The sequence below is a fragment of the Rattus rattus genome, chromosome 3 (assembly GCF_011064425.1).
Source record: "Rattus rattus isolate New Zealand chromosome 3, Rrattus_CSIRO_v1, whole genome shotgun sequence".
NCBI classification, from domain to species: domain Eukaryota; kingdom Metazoa; phylum Chordata; class Mammalia; order Rodentia; family Muridae; genus Rattus; species Rattus rattus.
Window position 1 is genome coordinate 137,291,463 of NC_046156.1, and position 19,553 is coordinate 137,311,015.

The window sequence follows — 19,553 nt, forward strand, 5'->3', positions numbered from 1 at the left end:
GGTACAATTACACGTTTTAGTTCCCCAAGAAGTAAGGGCAGCTTCAGCCGACAGGCCCCAAGTGAGGAAATGGCTCCAATACTGCATTTTATAGTTCACAGTGTGTTTTGCCTGCCTTACTCACTCCCCAAGAGGATCTAGAGGTGCTTTGTGATTTCCTGCCATGTATTCCCCAGGATTCCTTCCCAGAGCAGCGCAGACTGCAGTGCTAGAAATGAGCAGGAAACAACTTGCTGAACTGGCTCCTTCCACAGCTGTCCTTCTCTTTTTTTCCCCTAAAGTACTTTAGACAAGAAAAAAAGCAACGACAAACTAAACCATGACAGCTTTTCATAATCTTCTCTCTTACTCTCTCCAAAGCCAACAGAATGAAGGCCCCTGCGATTTTAGTTGAGCCCCTTAGATAGGCAGATGTAAGATCAATGGTGCTTTGAGGATTCTGCTTTGAATTTAGAGTCTTAGAATGAGAACTGCCTCTCCCAATAATCAATGCTCTTTTCAAGTTTGCTATGCTCATTTTTGAAATGCAGAAATTTGAAATGACTACAATGCCTGCTCTACAGCCTGAGAAACTATCGTCCTTGCTGACAGCCACTAAGCAATGCAAGGATAATTGATACTATTCCTTACACTGTCCCTGAGTCTGCTTTCCTATTTTGTCTAAGAAATCTGCATGCGTCCATGGAAGTAAGCAAATCTCTGTGATTTCAATCCCTTGTATTATCAACAAATGTTTACTGAGGTGTTCTTTTTAGGATTCTTGGAAACCACAAGGCAGTGGTTTTTAAAGCCATTCTTTTTATTATTATTATTAATTATTTTATTTATTTACATCTCAAAGTTTATTCCCTTTCTAGATCCCCAGACCATGAGCACCCCACTTACCCCTCCCTTTCACCTCTAAGAGGGTGCTCCGTTACCTACCTACGCACACCCACCTTACCCCTCTAGCATTCCTCTTCTTTGGAGTATAAAGCCTCCATAGAGTCAAACACATCCCCTCCCACTGAGGCTAGACAAGGTAGTCCTCTGCTACATATGTAGCAGGGATCACTTGCCTGCTGATGTGTCCAATTTGGTTGGTGGCTTAGTCCTGGGGAGCTCTGAGGGCTCCTGTTGATACTGCTATTCTTCCTAAGGTGCTGCTATCCCTTCTGCTCCTTCGTCCCTCCCCTAACTATTCCAGAGGGGTCTCCAATCTCTGGCTTTAAGTGTCTGCAACCGTATTAGTCAGGCACGAGGAGAGCCTCTCAGAGGACAGCCATATCTGACTCCTGTCTGCAAGTACAACATGGCATGGCAGCAACGGTGTTGGGATTTGGTGAATGCCTATGGAATGGACCTCAAGTTGGGACAGTCTCTGGATGGCCTTTCCTTCAGTCTCTGCCCCATTTGTGTCCTTGAATTTCCTTTAAAGAGGAACAGTTCTGGGTCAAAATTTTGAAATGGGTGGCTCCATCCATCAACTGGGGTCCAGGTCTATTTACTGGAGGTGGTCACTTCAGATTCCATCTTCCCTCTGTTGGGTATTTCAGCTAAAGTCATCCCAATTGGGTCCTGGGAGCTTCTCATATCCCTGGTGTCTGGGATTTTCTAGAGGTTCCCTCCATCCCCCACCCCCCTGCTACAGATTTCTATTCATTCTCCTGGCCCTCTGAGCTTCTCTCCTGTCTCTCCAGATATTTGACACTACCTACCTTTTCACTCCTTCTCCCATCAATATCTCTGTGTCCCATTATTATGTTGGTCCCCCATCTAAGAGATATTGAAGTGGATGCTTCCATACTTGAGCTTTTCTTCTTGTTAAGCTTCATATGGTCTAAGAGTTGTATCATGGGAATAAAACCTTTCACAATAGCCACAAATAGAATAAAATATATTGGTATAACTCTAACCAAGCAAGTGAAAGATCTGTATGACCAGATCTTCAAGCCCCTAAAGAAAAAAATCAAAGAAGACCTCAGAAGTTGGAAAGATTCCTCATGCTCATGAATCAGTAGGATTAACATAGTAAAAATGGACATCTTACCAAAAGCAATCTATAGATTCAATGCAATCTCCATCAAAAATCCAATTCATTTCTTCACAGACATAGAATGAGCAATTCTTAACTTCATATGGAAAAACAAAATATCCAAGATAGTCAAACAATTCTCAACAATAAAATAACTTCTGGGGGAATCATCATCCCTGACCTCAAACTGTGCTATAGGACAATAGTGATAAAAACTGCATGACATTAGTACAGAGATAAATGGGTCGATCAATGGAATAGAACTGAAGACCAGGAAATAAATCTACACACTCTTGACCTTTGACAAAGAAGCCAAAACCATATAGTGGGAGAAAGAAAGCATCTTCAATATATTGTGCTGATCTAACTGTTGGTCTGCATGTAGAAGAACAGAAATTGATCTGTATTTATCACCTTGTACAAAGCTCAAGTCCAAGTGGATCAAGGACCTCAGGGTAAAACCAGGTACACTGAATCTAATAGAAGATAAAGTGGGAAATCACCTCAAATGCATTAGCACAAGGAAAATTTTCCTGAACAAATAGATCACCAATGGCTTAGGCTCTAAGATCAACATTTGACAAATGTGACATCATAAATTGCAAAGCTTCTGTAAGGCAAAGGAGACAACTGTCAATAAGACAAAATCTCAACCTACGGATTCCGTAAAAATCTTCACTAATTCTACATCTGATAGAGGACTAATATACAAAATACACAAAGAAGTCAAGAAGTTAGACCTAAAAAAACCAAATAACCCAATTAAAAAAATGGGTTAAACAAAGAATTCTCAAGTGAGGAAGTCGAATGACCAAGAAGCACTTAAAGAAATGTTCACCATTCTTAGTCATCAGGGAAATGAAATCAAAACAACCTTGAAATTGCAACTTACATCAATCAAAGAACATAAGATCAAAAGACTCAGGTGACGGCAGATGCTGGCAAGGATGTGGATAAAAAGCAACACTCTTTCATTGCTGGGCAAACTGGTACAACCACTCTGAAAAATCAATCTTGCAGTTTTTCAGAAAATTTGGAAATAGTTCCCCCTGAAGATCCAGATGCATCATTCTTGAGCATATACCCAAGAGATGCTCCACCATACCACAAGGACACATTCTCCTCTATGTCCATAGAAGCATTAATTGTCACAGTCACAAAGTAGAAACAACCCATATGTCCTTTAACTGAAGAATGGATACCGAAAATGTGGTTCATTCACACAATGGAATACGACTCAGCTATTAAAAATGAGGACATCATGAATTTTGCGGGCAAATGGGTGGAACTGGAAAAGTATCATCCTGAGTGAGTTCACCCAGTCCCAAAAGGGTAGGCATGGTATGTACTCCCTGGTAAGTGGATATTGGCCAAAAGTTAAGAAAGCAACTCTTAACCTTTCATCTAGATTGAAAAGTAAAACATATTTATCAAATTTCAAGTCATTCAAAATGATGTTAAGAAAGATGTCTCTAAGGACTTCCTTGTTGCCTCTCCTGACCTGGTTTATTTTCGCAGCCTGGTCCCCTCTCCCAATTTTTGCACAAAGTAGCCTGTATCTGAACTGATAAAATGGCAGTATGACCGGGAAAGGTGAATATGTTACATTCGTGTCTTAAAAGGTCCCATTTGCTCCCTTTGTAAAACTCTGTGACAAGTTCCTTCATCATCTGTTTTCAGTTTTCATCCTTGGCCTCATTTCAATTTTAGTGTCTTACTGTTGCTGTCACAAGTTACCAGGGATGCAGTGATTTACAAAAGCACACAATTATATTGCTCTTTGTTTCAAAAGTCTTCTGAATATCTGGAATGGATTCACTGAGCTACATCATGGCCTTCATGTCCCATATGCCTGCAGGCTTTGAGGACATCTCATGCTTTTGCTTTTTCCACCTTCTACTTGGCTCTAGGCCCTTTCTCTATGCTGGACATTGGAAACTGAGTTGAATCTCTCACATCAAGTCACTCTAATGATTTTGCTACCACACTTTTCATCCCCACCCAACTTGCCATGACATTGGATCCACCTAGAAAGCTCTAGATGTTTTCTGTTTCCAACCTGCCTTTGTTTCCCCTGCTATGAAGAGATAGCATGAGGAAAGCAACTTTTTTAAAGGACAACTTATTTTTCTTGTCAAGTCAATGTTTTTATTGTTAGAAAATAGCCAGGCAGGTGAGGAAACCCTACAGTCAGTGTACAGGTGAGAGGGCTACAGCTAACAGTTTCCAGGTTCCGCACTAAATCTCTCTGGCCCCATCTTCATCACTCACAATCTCTTCTAGAATAGAAATAGCCACTGCATCTTGAAGGGGGCTACCAGGAAATTAACAGTAGTCTAGCTGCCCTCATTAAAAAGCAACTCCCTTAGGGCAAACAGTAACTTTTTAAAAGGCGATCAGCTTTTGCTGGGTTCAGGTCACTGCTGTGGGTTTACTGGACTTCAGGAAACCCTGCCCATCAGTCACAAAGACCATGCAGCATTAGCTTCTGCTCATTAGAAAGCAGACAGTGCCCCTCAAGTTGGCTGTAGAGACGCTCTTACAAGTCATCAATGATCTTTTCCAGTTTGACTACTGATCTTTCAGCAAACTCAGCATGGGTCTCTGCCTCTTTGAGTTTATCAGTAAGAATCTTTATTTCTTCTTCACACTGGTCTTCTTTCTGAGAGTATTTTTCCTCAGCAGCACTCAGACACTACAGGTTCTGGTTCATCAGACTGATCTGCTTATCCATCTCTCCACAATGGAACTCTGCCAGCTCCTCACATTCATTCCTCTGTGTATTACAAGTCTCCTTCAATAATCACCTGTTGTTGTAAAAATATAAAAAATAAAAAAAAATACAGTTGTCTTTTACGTCGCTTAGGTCTGGCACCTCAGTGCCCCAAGATATCTGCTAGATATCTTGATGGAAACACATCCCAACTCCGTGGCGGCCCAGTGTCTCCTGCCAAAGCACACTTTCCTACACTCAACCGTCACATAAAAGAACATGCAACACAATAGTCTTTGACTCAATTGATAAGATATAATTGCCCACCTAAACATACAAAGTCCAATACACATTCATCCCTTAAAAACATTTGTAACAACCTGTAAAGGTACAGCGTGGAATCTTAACGTCACCCGCCATATTATCCTGCCACAGCTTCTCTCTGTGTCCCTCCTGTCTCTTCTTTCTGTTCCACTCTCCTCCTCTTCCTTCAAACTCTTCTACCGTACATCTTTCCTTCTCATCCAATGACAGGTCTTCTTCTATCCTGTACCTGCCCCTCACCTGTATTTTACAAATTCAATGGGAAGAAGGTTCTAGTGAATTCAACTGAGTCCTGAGTACTGACTAGGCAACTGTCCTTGGGACAGTGGAATTAGCATCAAAATACAGATAACTCCAGGACAAACCACAACAATCACCAACTTATGAGCCACCTCTTCATACTTCCTGTGTGCCTCTTCTGCAATGTGCTTTGCTTCTTTTAGCTGGATTTCCCAGAGTTCCATCTTTTCTTCATCTTTTAGAGCCCGGTTTTTGATCACCTTCATGCCTCTCTCACTCTCATCAGCAGAGGTTTCTGCTTCCTCCAGCTTCTGTAAAACAGTGTCAAGGCACTCGTGGGTGTGGTCCAGCTCCTCTTCAACCAGCTGGATCCTGCAGGTCAAGGAGGCCACCTCAGCTTCAGCCTGCTCCTGGGCCTGCCTTTCTCCCTCCTTTCTTCCCTACTTCCTGACGGAGGTTCTCGGACCTCTCCTCTGCATCTCAGTCTGCTGCTGCAGAACCTGATCTTGCACTTTACCTCCTCGATGGTGGTGCTCCCAGTCATGGTGACTACCCAGCTGCTTCAGGAAATCAGGTTCCTATCCAAAGAACAACATTTAATTTGGACTGGCTTACAATTTCAGTGGTTTGGTCCATTATCATCATGGCAGGAAGCATGGTAGCTTCCAAGCAGACATGATGCTCAACAAGAAACTGAGAGTTCTACATCCTGATTTGTAGAAAGGCAGGAGTCTCTCTTCTGTGGGGAGCCAGAAAGGGATGGGTGTCTCTCTTGTACTGTGTGGAAGTTGAGAATTAGGAGCCCTCAAAACCCACCTACACAATAACACACTTCCTCCAACAAGACCACAACTACTCCAACATTGCCACATCTCCTAGGAGGGCAACCCCTGGGGCCAAGCATATCCAAACCACCATACCTCCTGATGAACCTTGTTGCTTCATCTGCCACCTCCACTTTTTCACCATATAGCATATACTTTCATATTCTGGAGATTTCAATATAGACTTTTGGGAGGCTGGAGAAAATCTTGTCTGCCTACCATCACCTCTTTCAATTTCCCCTTAGCACATATTTATTTTTACTACACACACACACATCCCCACACACACACATGCCATCAATACAACATCCTCAAACACACACACACATCCCAACACACCCACACCACACACACACACACACACACACACACACACACACACACTCACACCAGTGTTTGCTGTTGTTATTGTTTTCTTTGTTTGTTTGTTTGGTTTGGTTTGGTATGTTTTACCACAAATTTATGATTATTTAGGATATTTCCTGGATTCAAAAATCGTGTTTCCATTTTTTCCTTCTAAAATAACTCCATAGTTTGTTTTCAACTGATAATTTTTGCTGAGAATCCCCCTCAATACTACTCAATCCTTTGAATAGTATTTCAATCACTATGCTTTAAATCTACTCAAGAAATACTAAACTGTTAAATGCCAATAAAGTTATTGTATATTGAGTATACTCCAGGGACTAATAAACTTTTTTTTATAGGATTTAATGAAAACTAGAAAAATTAAGCAAGGAGTTTCATAGAAAGGTAAATCATGAGGTCTATTGGGCTATTAGAAAATAAAACCATATTTCCAAAGAAAAAGTGAGAAATATACAATTTGAAATGGAAGATTTGGAGAATGTTCTTTGAGAAAGTGATTTTGGGAAAGTGAGACCAATGGGACAGCAATTAGAGCGAGCCAAAGAAATAGAAGAACATGTCAAAGGACAGGGTAACATGTCCAGAGAGCAGCTGAGAGATATGGATCACAGAGACACTCAAGCCTAGATGGGCCACAGTGATGAGTTTGTTCTTTGTTCTGAGAAAATGGGACATCCTCACTAAGGGATAAGTGTAAGCCCTTTTACAGTTTTGTAAATTCTGTATGATGTGTAAGCAATAAAAGATTAATGTCCAAAAAAAGTAAAATATACTGAATACAGATTTTCCAAAGGAATAACAGGGAGAAAGAAATAAAAATGAAAAATGAAAATTGAAATGCATATTGGGAGTCAACCTACGAGAAAAACATAGCAGGATTTCTAGGCCAGACTAATATCCATTTGAATTGGTGCTGATACAATCAATTGAAGAAAAACCTGTCTGGCCAGTTTATAGTTCTTGCCAACCATAATCAACAACTGAAATGTAGCCACAGGGGGGACAGATAAGTGAATTTATCCTGGTTTGAGGTTTTGTCAAGAAATATTGTGGAGGAAAAAAATATAATGAGTAAAAACAAAGGAAAGCAATTAAAGGTTTTGTTTGGTTGTTTTTTGGTTTTTGTTTTCTTTTGCAGTAGAGTGATATAATAACTCACAACTAAATTCTCACTGAATAAGAAACAAGTAAAGCTTAAAAAATTGGGGGAGGGCAAAAAATTATGGTAAGAAACTTGAGTTGCTGCTGCCAGGGTAGATTTCAATGGTAACTAAAGGAGGATAGAAAGAAATTTGTCATTTTGTTTTATTAATTAAAAGTCAGACTGGACCTTGACTATGGAAATACCTGCATTGTGACTGTAGAAAGATTGCTGAGATGGGTTGCAGAGACCAGTAACCCACATAAAAGTTCAACCCTTAGGGGAGTTACCAAGTGATCTAGCTTAGAGGGGCTATGGAGGCTTTCAAATGTGCTGCGTATTTTGAATAATAATGAAATTAAATAAAGAATTAGAAAAAGTTGTAAAGAGAGCTTATGTGAACTGAGAATATAGAAGTATCCTATAATTTCATAATCAAAACTTTCTTAACACTTATGCTGAAACTTTCACATATTCACAGACAACAATAAAACTTTCAGCAAATGTTAGATCTTAAAATATTGGCAATATTATCTTTCTTCTGGGACAGAGCTCCCCTCTTCTAATAAAATGTTTTGGAATCTATTCCCTACCCCAGAGGAGCAAGTGGCTAATATTCCTTCAGCACACTTCTCATCATTATTTGGTATGTGTGGAAGTGCATGTCCTCCACCACCAATGGCGATCAGGCAGTTGATATCTTCCTGTCAGAGGCTTCCCTGATATTTCAAAACCCAGCACATAGTCTGTACCTACTGACAAATTCATAAGGACTATTGACCTCAACTTGGATAAAGTGCATGGTTAAAAACAAACAACAATAATCTTATCCCTTGTTAGAGACATACCTCCAGAAAACTTCACAAGTCCTAGAGATTACAATGGAAACTGATCTCAGTGCTGTACAATGCAGTCATAGATACAGCATGAAATGACAATTCCCTCAAAGCTGTACATGCCCATCAAGATCTAAAAGGAAAACAGAAATAAGCCCTCCATGAACATGATTGTGACTTTTTGAGAGAGAGCCTGTGGACACAAATCATAGGAAGAAGCACTTAAACAGACAAAGCCTAAGATTTTTACAAGGAAGAAAACATTCGCTCAGAACAAAATGTCTGGTTGCTGGTGTAGATACCATATTAGATCTTCATCAATACTCATGACTTTTATTTACAAACAAAACAAAGCAAAACAAAACAAAATGCAGGTTGTATGGAATGTATGAAAGGAGTCCAAATTTCTACTATTTTGATAATATAATAATCAGGAAAGCAGTTCCTTCATTATTATTTAGAGAAGCAGATGCTATCAGAGCCACATTGGGTTAGTAGAACAATTATAATTAAGAAGACCTTTAAGAAATGGTTTTCTTTAAGATACAGGTTTCCTGGGACTCCACTCTCCATCCCATCTATTGTTGTTGTTCAGCTCAGCTTTAAGTAGTCATGTTGATGAGAACTTATGAAAACAAAAGATGTTATGAATTTGAAGAGAGCAAAGAGGGATAAGTAGAAGTATTGTTGGTAATGAGATAAGGGGAATGGTAATTTTTCTTATGATTGGCAAAGGTTCTTGGCATCAAGCGTTCATGATTGAGGTTTGATGACAGGGAACCCCAATTGGTAGAAGGGCAAAACTGACTTTCAAATTTGTGCCTGATCTCACCATGCACAAATGGTATGTGTACCTCTCAAACCCAAAGTAGAAAATAAGTATAATTTTAAACATGCTTGGAAAAAAGTTTTTTTTTTTGGAGAAAGACAAAATTTGCTTTAGAGAACACTGAAAACTACACGTTCAGTGTTAGTGCTTAATGAAGGTCTGAGGCAGGAAACTAGCACAGAAACAGCAGGTGGCCAGTTAGTACCTTAGAGTGATATTTAGCCTGGAGACTCAAGGGAACATGATTATTAATGAAAAATAATTTTATTATTGCATAACAAATTCTTGAGGTAGTTTTTATTTGGACTGATTTTTAGAGATCTACTGTTTATTTTTTGAGGACAGATTTAACTAATGTATTCAGTAAAATGAAAAGCACTGAAGCAAAAAGTCAGACTTACTGCAGAATTTCAAAGGCACAGTGGACAGTCTGTACATAGGGCCTTAAGTACCTGTCTCTCTTGCCAGCCAACCCTCTGGTAGGGGGAGGAGGTTGACAAGTGAGGTAGGAGGAAGTGACTTTGCTCAAGGTCGAGTCTGGGCTTCTGTTTCCTGCCAAGCTGACTGCAGTTCTTTTCCAGTAAGCCCTGCCCCCTGCCACTTTCCCCACTGAGGCCTTTCCCTCTTTGTTGCCATGTCTCTGAAAATAGAATATGTCTAAATTTCATGGGTGCTGCATCTTAAGTGATCCAAATAAAGGGTTTGGAATCGGAGGCATATCACAGCTGGAAAGTGTTGTGTATTGCCGGAAATAATAGGAAGAGAGAGGCAAGAGAGGCCCTATGTTTTCTCATTCACCCTGCAGCCTAACAGAAAACTGAGGGAACTGGGAGGTGGAGGGAGGGGAGCCTGCAGTCATCCTGCTGTTCTCAATTAGTATTCTAGCCACACATTGTCCCATCAGAGGAAAATGCTTCCCTCACACACGTGTTCAGGATATCAGTGGGATGGATCTGAGCAAGGGCCTCTCCAAACACAGTGGCCATCTGCTAGGCAAAACATAGGGCTCTGACAAGCAGAAACTATTCAGATTCGTTGTTGGGCCACATTATTACGTATTTGACAAGGGTAATGGCGGGCTGTCATTAACCTCACATGACAGTTCCTACAATGACACACTAAAGCAAGGACAAAGAGCTGAACTCAGTAAAAAGGCACCTACTTCTCATTTAACCCTGGAATTATGTGACGCCATTATCCCTGACAGAGGCTGGCAGGCCTGGGGTTAATTTCCGTTGCTGTGTGTGCTTATTTCTTTTAAAACATGCCCCTAGTATGGCCTAGGAAACTGTAGGAGGACACTGTATTGATTATCATGACACACAGATATAGATACAGGAACAGAAAGGGTCTCTGAGAGAAATGTACAAATAGACAGATTTTGCAAGCCCCAGAAATGCCCTTTGATGAAGCAGCTGAACTCTGTTACACTTAAGGCAACCATTATCCAAGGAAGATGTAGTCCTGTGAATCTCTCTCTCTCTCTCTCTCTCTCTCTCTCTCTCTCTCTCTCTCTCTCTCTCTCTCTCTATATGTATATATATATATATATATATATATATATGATTTCAAGGAGGGGAATAACTATTTTGAAATAAGAGTATAATGCTATTGTGAATTTTCCAAGCATGGATGAAAATTAGGTAAAAAAGTTAATTGTTTTGACAAAAACTTATTTGTAGGTAATAAATGACAAATCTTTAGTTACAAACATAAGCATATCTGTTCGTTATTTTATAAAACTTTGAACAAGTCATAAGAATCATCTCCTCCCATCTCCAGGTACATATGGAACCAGATTTTCCAGAGTCATGACTTCTTATGGCTTCCACCTTAATTAAAATTTGAAAATTTTAATTTCAAAAGAAAACTGTGGGGTCTTTGCATATAGTTAAAGAAAAATGATGTCTATTTGCAAAGCAGGCCCATGGAACAGTAATTTGTAACACTCATTCACAATCATAGTTCATAACTCTGAAAGTGTTTCTCCCATTCCATTGTCTTTCCCTGATATCATGAAACTGTGGAAGTGATGACAGCCCATGGTAATGTTTTGTTTCAGTTTAATAAACTGGAATCAATATGGGCCAATTCATTAGGAAAAATACACATACTGGAAAATTATCAAATTATCATATCTGGGCACAAGGTTGGGTAGTTCATCTACCGTGGTATAGTGTTACCCATATAGTAATTATGAATGCAACTGTATGGTAGCATCCAAAACTGAAACTGTCAACGATATAGATATCAGGCTACTGGGTCTAGAGTTTAGTCTGTTCCTCTGCCCTATGTGCAAATTAGAAAGATTGAATATTATCTAGTTTTTACACAGAGTGCCTGACTTTGATGCAGCAGAAGTCTGAGTCAATAAACCTTTGGGCCTGTGATTATGACTATATCATCGTTGTTGCTTAGAACTCATGTGGAACAGTTGGCCTAATTACTCTTTACTAATACCCTCTGGTGAGAAGTGAAGGGATTAGAAATAAAACAGTCAGGTACAGGCCACACAAGTCATAACACATTAAGAAACCAACCCAGCATAGGAACTCTCCTATACCCTCGGTTAGGGTGGAAAGACTCAAGCTATTGACATTTTGTTCTGAAGCACCACCTGTCCCTGCTGCCATACCCTCCCACCCCCTCGACTCCTACCAGGGTGGATATCTCCTGCTCATGTTCAGGCCATATCAGTCAGAACAAATAAGAGACCCACAGTTAGGATGTGAAAGACCCAAGCCACTGAGATCCCTGCCTGCCACATTGCCCACCTCTATTGCCAGATCTACAAGGCAGATATCTACTGCTCAGCTGCAGGTCTTGCCAGTAATAGAACCTGCAAAGCAAAAGGTCGTGTTAGGTGCCAGAATTCCAGTCCCCAACTCTGAGAGAGACTCCCTGCTGAACCAGAGGTCATGCTAGCTACACTAAGGAGGAAACAGAAACTAAAGAACAAAACACCCATCCAAAAGACAAACTCAGAAATAGGTACCAAGATCTATATTCATTTCAACCCCAGATGCCTAGATGCCAGTATAAGAACACAATCAATAACAGTCAGGGAAAAATAGTAACACCAGAACTCCAGTACCCTACTATAGCAACCCCTGAGTGTTCCAATATAGCTGCAAGACCAGAAAACAACCTTAAAAACAACTTTATATATATGATACAGTTCCTTAAAGAGGAAATTAATAAAGTCCTCAAGAAAATCTAGGAAAACACAAAGAGTTGGAGTAAATTCATAAGTCTCTTAAAGAAAACCAAGTAAAGGACAAATAAGCACATGAAAGAAATGAATAAAACTGTTTAAGACTTAAAATGGAAAGATAATCAATGAAGAAAACATTGAGAAGAAAGAGAAAAAAAGGAGAATCCAAGCTCAAATGACCACAAACATTTTTAACAAATTTTAAAAGAAAATGTTCTTACCTTTAAGAAGGAAATACCTATAAAAGTACAAGAAGTTTACAAAACACAGAATAGATTAGATCAGAAAAGAAATTCTGCTCATCACTTAAAAATGAATACACATACAGAAGAAGGAAAGAATAGTAAATCCTGAAAGGGAAAATGTCTAAGTAACATATAAAAGCAAACCTATTAGAATTACACCTGACTTCTGAACAGAAACTGTAAAAAACAGAAGTGCCTGAGTAGATGTCCTGCAGACCCTAAGAAACCATGAATTCCCCCGCGTACTGGTATAACTAGCAAAATTTTCAATAGGCATAGTTGAAGAAAACCAGGTATTCCATAACAATGTCAGATTTAAAAAATACCCATAAGTCCAGCCCTACATAAAGTAATAGTAGGAAAACTCCAACTGAATGAGCATAACTGCACCCAAGGAATCACAGGAAATAAATAATTTAAATAATTTAGTATCAGCAAAACCAAAAGAAGGAAAACACACACACACACACACACACACACACACACACACACACGCATGCACACTGTAACCACCAACATCAAAATAACAGAAACTAACTATCATTGGCCATTAATATCTCTCAAAATCAATGGACTCAATTTCCCAATAAAAAGACACTGGATAACAAAATAGATGAAAAACAGGATCCATCATTCTGATTCATACAAGAAATAGCCCTTAACATCAAAGATAGAAATTACCTCAGAGTAAAAGGTTGGAAAAAGATTTTTCAAGCAAACAGACCCAAAATGAAAGCTAGTGTAGCAATTCAATTATCTAATAAAATATATATTTCAACCAAAGGAAAACAAAAGATATAGGGAAAACATTTTATACTCATCAAAGGAAAAATCCACCAACATGATGTCTTAGTTTAACATCTATTTGCCAAACAGAAGGGCACACACATTTGGAAAAAAATTACTAAAGTATAAATCACACATTCACCTTCCATCATTAATAGTGTAGGACTTCAGTACCCTATTCTTACCAATGGACAGGTCATCCAGACAAACACTAAACATACATTATGAACAAAATGGACCCAACATATATCTGCAGATCATTTCACCCAAACAAAATATACCTACTTTTCAGTACCTTGTGCAACTTTTTTCAAAATTGACCACATATTTGGCCATAAAGCAAGTATCCACAGATACAAAATAATTGAAATAACTTCCTGTATTCTATGAGACCACCATGAGTTAAAGCTGGATTTTAATTAGAGCAGAAACAACAGAAAGGCTACAAATACATGGAATCCGAGCAACTTTCTACTGAATGATTCCTGTGTCAAGGCAAAAATAAAGCAAGAAATTAAAGACTTTCTAGAATGCAATGATACTGATTCACAACACACACAAACTTATGCAATAAAATAAAAGCAGTGCTAAGAGAAAAATTTATAGCATTAAGTGTCTACATAAAGAAATTGGAGAGATTTCATACTAGCAACTTAACAGTACATCTAAAGCTCTAGAACAAAAAGAAAAAGAAAAAACCATACCCAAAAGGCATATAGGGCAGAAAATAATCCAGCTGAGGCCAGAAATCAATAAAACAGACAAAGAGAACAATACAAAGAATCAAGGAAACAAAAAGTTGGTTCTTTGGGATTATCAACAAGATAGACAGACTGTCAAAGACCAGCTTTGACAGGACAGATGGAGCATAGAGTCGGAGATTCATCACTCAGCAGACTTTTCTCTGAGGCAAAAAAAGTTGATTTTCTGGGACTGCTGAAATACTCTCTGGGACCAGTGAACAAATGAGGAAACATCACACACACACACACACACACACACACACACACACACACACACACACACACACACACACTCACACACACACAAACACACACACACACCACACTACACACACACACAAGCACACACACAAACACACACACACAAACACACACACAAACATACACACACACACTTGGTGGATTAAGTAAGCTTTAATAAGTTCTACCAATTTACAAAAATACATATATATACCTACATATATTTCTGTAACTTGTCAAAGCTTTCAGTGTAGCAATTGGGATACCAACCCATTCACAAAACCTAGTACCTACAATTTTTCCTTCCTGCAAGATGTGCTGTGGTTAAGGTGGCACAGAACATTTTGGAGTGGCCAAAGAAAGACTCGGTCAACTTGAGGCCCATGCCATGAGAACAAGCCCATTGCTGACACTTTGGAGCACAAGGAAACAAAGGTTGCACAGCTCATAAATATAGGACAAAACTAAACACGACTGGGGAAAAGAGTCAATGAAATGATTTCAAATGATATCTGCTATATTTGTAGAGTGAAGCCAAACACAATCATTGTCAGAGAGATTTATTCCAGCAAATGATGGAAGCAGATGCAAAGACCTACAGCTAAAGACCAAACAGAGCATAGGAAATTCTGTGGAAGAGTTGGAAGAAGTATTGTGGGGGCCAATGGGATAAAGGATAACACACAAAAACAGCCAACAGAATCAACTAATTGGGCCACATAGTGGCTCACAGGACAATCAGGGTGCCTGTATGTGTCTGACCTAAGCCCTCTGCATATACATTATGGTTGTGTAGGTTGTTTTCTTATTGAACTCATAACACTATGAGCAGTTGCTATATCAGACACTTCTGCCTACTTTTGGGACTCTGTTTCTACTGTTTCCTCTGCTAACCTTAATATGAGGATGTACCTATTTTTATAGCAAAATGATATACCATATTCAGTTGATACCCCTGGGAGTCCTGAATTTTTCTGAAGACAATAGGAGGAGGGTTATATATAGGGGATAATGGACTGATTATGCGGGACTGGGAGGACAAAAGGAAGGAGAAATTGTGGTTGGGATGTAATATATGAGAGAAGAATAAAAGAAAAAAGATAAAAAAAAACACAGTCAAGAATTGTTATGCTTTAGATAAGAATGCCCACATCTATGGCAGAAAAAAAATTGCTAATCTTACCAAAATCTTAACCACTAACTTTTTCTAAACATAGAACAAAATTTTCTAATATATAACCTAGGAATGTGTAGAAAATAATGTGGTAGAAAATGGTTTACGATCCGAAGATTAGTGCACATCTCAAAATAAGAGCATAAAATCACCAGGAAGATAACAGAGAAAATCAATTACTAGCATGCACATAGGAGATGATTGTTTCACTGGAACATTCCTGATGACAAAATTGAAGACTGGGGTAGAAGAAGAAAAAGAAAATAATCATAAAGGCTATTATAAGTAGAGCCATCCTGTTGACCTTACTCTCTGTCAATAGGGAACAATGAATGAGCGTATTACTCTGTAGTTATTTTAGTATTAAAAATACTAAGACCAAAATGGAAGAAATATTTCTGTTGGTAATATTCACCCTAGACCCAATATTAAAAATAAAGAAGAAATGGGGGGGGGGAACAAAAATAAAGAAGAAAAAAGAAAGAAAACAACCATAGTGGAATGAGTTTGCAATTCTCACCTTGGAGAGGCAGAAACTCAAAAATCTTTTGTGTTTGATGATCAGACATTTTAACCTATTTATTAAGTTCCAAGCCAATTAGCAAATTTTCTCAAAACTCATGGATAAGACCTGAAGACACATGAGATATGTGAACCTCTTCACATATGCACTCTCTTATCTCTCTCTGTCTCTGTCTCTGTCTCTGTCTCTGTCTGTCTGTCTGTCTGTCTCTCTCTCTCTCTCTCACACACACACACACACACACACACACACTTGCATTTGCACACACATACAAGGATTCATATACACAAACACACCACAAACTAAGGTATGATCAAAATAATATATACAACGGTTTATATCAATCAAACCTTGTTTTCTAGATAACATATTAAGAAACAGCAGATCCTCTTGGTTTTCTTTAAAACAATCAATTAAGTTTCTATAATGATACTTGAAAAGACAAAGAGAGGAAAAATTCAGAATGGATCCCTCACAAATATAAAAAGAAAATTATATTTGATTTTTAAATTCTGTTGCTTTTTAAATATCCCCTTTGGCTAAAGTGGTGTTTTTGCTTCTGTTAAGAAAGGTGGCTCTGCTTCCAGTTTCTGTCTATGCCTGTTGCTGACATGGTCCCACAGCTCTCTGTACTCAAGTCCCAAGTGGCAGAGAGCTGGACTCTCAGAAGTGCATACAACGCTGAGAGCACAGGGGAGACCATCACTTTTGCTAATATGCCTGGCCAAAGAGGAACATGCCTGGAGCCCTCTGGACACAGGAACTGAGGAACAGTCTGGGCCAGGATCCTTCCGGTTTCTGCCTGTGCCCAGAGCTGACCTGGTTCTACAGATGTTGGGACCCAGATGACCTGAGGAGAGAGAATGACTTTCAGAAATTTAGTGAATCCTGAGAGCACAGGGGAGACTACCTGTTCCACGCACATTCCTGGCCCAAGGCAAATGCTCCTGGAGCCCCCGGACACAGACACCCAGGGGCAGTCTGAGACAGAATCTTTTTGGTTTCTGCCTGTGCCCAGAGCAGACCCTGTGACACAGTTCTCTGTATCCTGATTCAGATGGGAGAAAGCCAGTCTCCAGGAGTGCTGACACAGAGATTTAAAGGAGGCTACTGTCAGAGACAGCAAGAACAGCAAACAACAGAGATAACCAGATGGCAAGAGGCAAGCAGAGGAACCTAAACAACAACAACAACAACAAAAACAACAACAACAACAAAGACTAGTTGGTATCATCAGGGCCCAGATATCCCAGCAAAGCAATACAGGATATCCCAACACACCAGAAAAGCAAGATTTGGATTAAAAATCATATCTCATGATGATAATAGAGGACTTTAAGAAGGACATAAAAATTCCTTTAAAGTAATACAGGATAACACAGGTAAACAAAAAGATCTTTATCAATCCTACAACTGATAGAGGGCTAATGACTAAAATATACAAAGAATTCAAAAAGTTAGATTCCAGAGAACCAAATAACCCCAATAAAAATGGGGTTCAGAGCTAAACAAAACATTCTCAGCTGAGTAATATCGAATGGCCAAAAAGCACCTAAAGAAATGTTCAACATCCTTAGTCATCAGGGAAATGCAAATCTAATCAAACTAGAGATTCCACCTCACACCAGTCAGAATGACTAAGATAAAAATCTCAGGTGACAGCAGATGCTGGTGAGGATGTGGAGAAAGGAATACTCCTCCATTGTTGGTGGGATTGCAAACTGGTAAAACCACTCTGGAAATCAGTCTGCAGGTTCCTCAGAAAATAGTACATTCCACTACCTGAGGACCCAGCTATACCTCTCCTGGGCATATACCCAAAAGATGTTCCAACATACAATAAAGACGCATCCTTCACTATGTTCATAGCAGCCTTATTTATAGTAGCCAGAAACTGGAAAGAACCCAGATGCCCTTCAGCAGAGGAATAGATTCAGAAAATGTGGTACATCTACACGATGGAGTACTACTCAGCTATCAAAAACAATGACTTCATGAAATTCATTGGCAAATGGAATGAACTAGAAAATGTCATCCTCAATGAGGTAACTCAATCATAGTAGAATATACTTGGTATGCACTCATTGATAAGTGGATATTAGCTCAAAAGCTCAAATTACCCAAGATGCAATCCACAGACCACAGGAAGCTCAAGAAGAAGGGTGACCAAAATGCAGATGCTCCCACTCCTTTTTGAAATGCAAAAAAAGTATTCATAAGAGGAGATGTGGAAGCAAAGTTTAGAGCAGCCACTGAAGGAACGGCCATTCAGAGCCTGCTCCACATGTGGCTCATATATATACAGCCACCAAAAACTAGAAAGGATTGATGAAAAAAGTGCATGCTGAAATGGACCGGATATAGCTCTCTCCTGAGAGACACATCCAGAGCATGTCCAATACAGAGGTCAATGCTAGCAGCAAATCACTGAACTGAGAACAGGACCCCCTTTGGGGGAATTAGAGGAAGGACTGAAAAAGCTGAAGGGGCTTGCAACCCCATAAGAACAACAATGCTAACCAATCAGAGCTTCCAGGGACTAAACCACTATCAAAAGACTATCACATGGACTGACCCAGGGCTCCTACTGCATATGTAGCAGAGAATAAATTTGTTGGGGGACCAGAAGAAGGTGAAGCCCTTGGTTCTGCCAAGGTTGGATCCCCAGTGCAAGTGAATGTCTAGGGGCGCAGTAAGGGAGGTAGATGGGGGAATACCCATATAGACGAGGGGGTAGGGATGCGGGCTTATGGACAGTAAACTGGGAAAGGTAATACCATTTGAAATGTAAGAAATATATCTAATTAAAAAAAAAGAAAAAGAAAACTCCCTTGCCAAAAAAAAAAGAATGAAAAGAAAATATATAAATCTATGGATTGTATAAGGAGAAATGTATGGTGGGAGCATGTAAAGGAGAGAAAAATGAAAATTAAGAAAAAATATCTAAGCATGTTTCCCACTCGCACATATACAGAGCTCTCCAGGTGTTTTTACTCACCAAATAAAGACTGTGGTGTTTCCTAACACACAATGTGAAAACCAAAAAAAAAAAAAAAAAAGACCAGGAAGTATTTTCAACAAAATTATAGAAGAAAACTTCCCTAACATAAATAAATAGATGCCCATAAACATAGAACAAGCATACAGAACCCCATAACATAATAGTCAAAACACCAAATGCACAAAACAAAGAAAGAATATTAAAAGCTTTAGTAAAGGGAAAATGTCAAGTAACATATAAATGCAGAACTATCTGAATTACACCAGACTTCTTACCAGAGATCGTGAAAACCAGAAGATTCTGGGCAGATGTCATACAGACCGCAGGAGAAAACAAA

At 39.2% G+C, this 19,553-nt stretch overlaps 1 pseudogene; it reads right to left on the reverse strand.

Annotated features, from left to right (window-relative positions):
- Positions 1-4,472: 4,472 nt before the first annotated feature.
- LOC116895576 lies at positions 4,473-5,835 on the reverse strand (annotated as a pseudogene).
- Between the last annotated feature and the right edge of the window lie 13,718 nt (positions 5,836-19,553).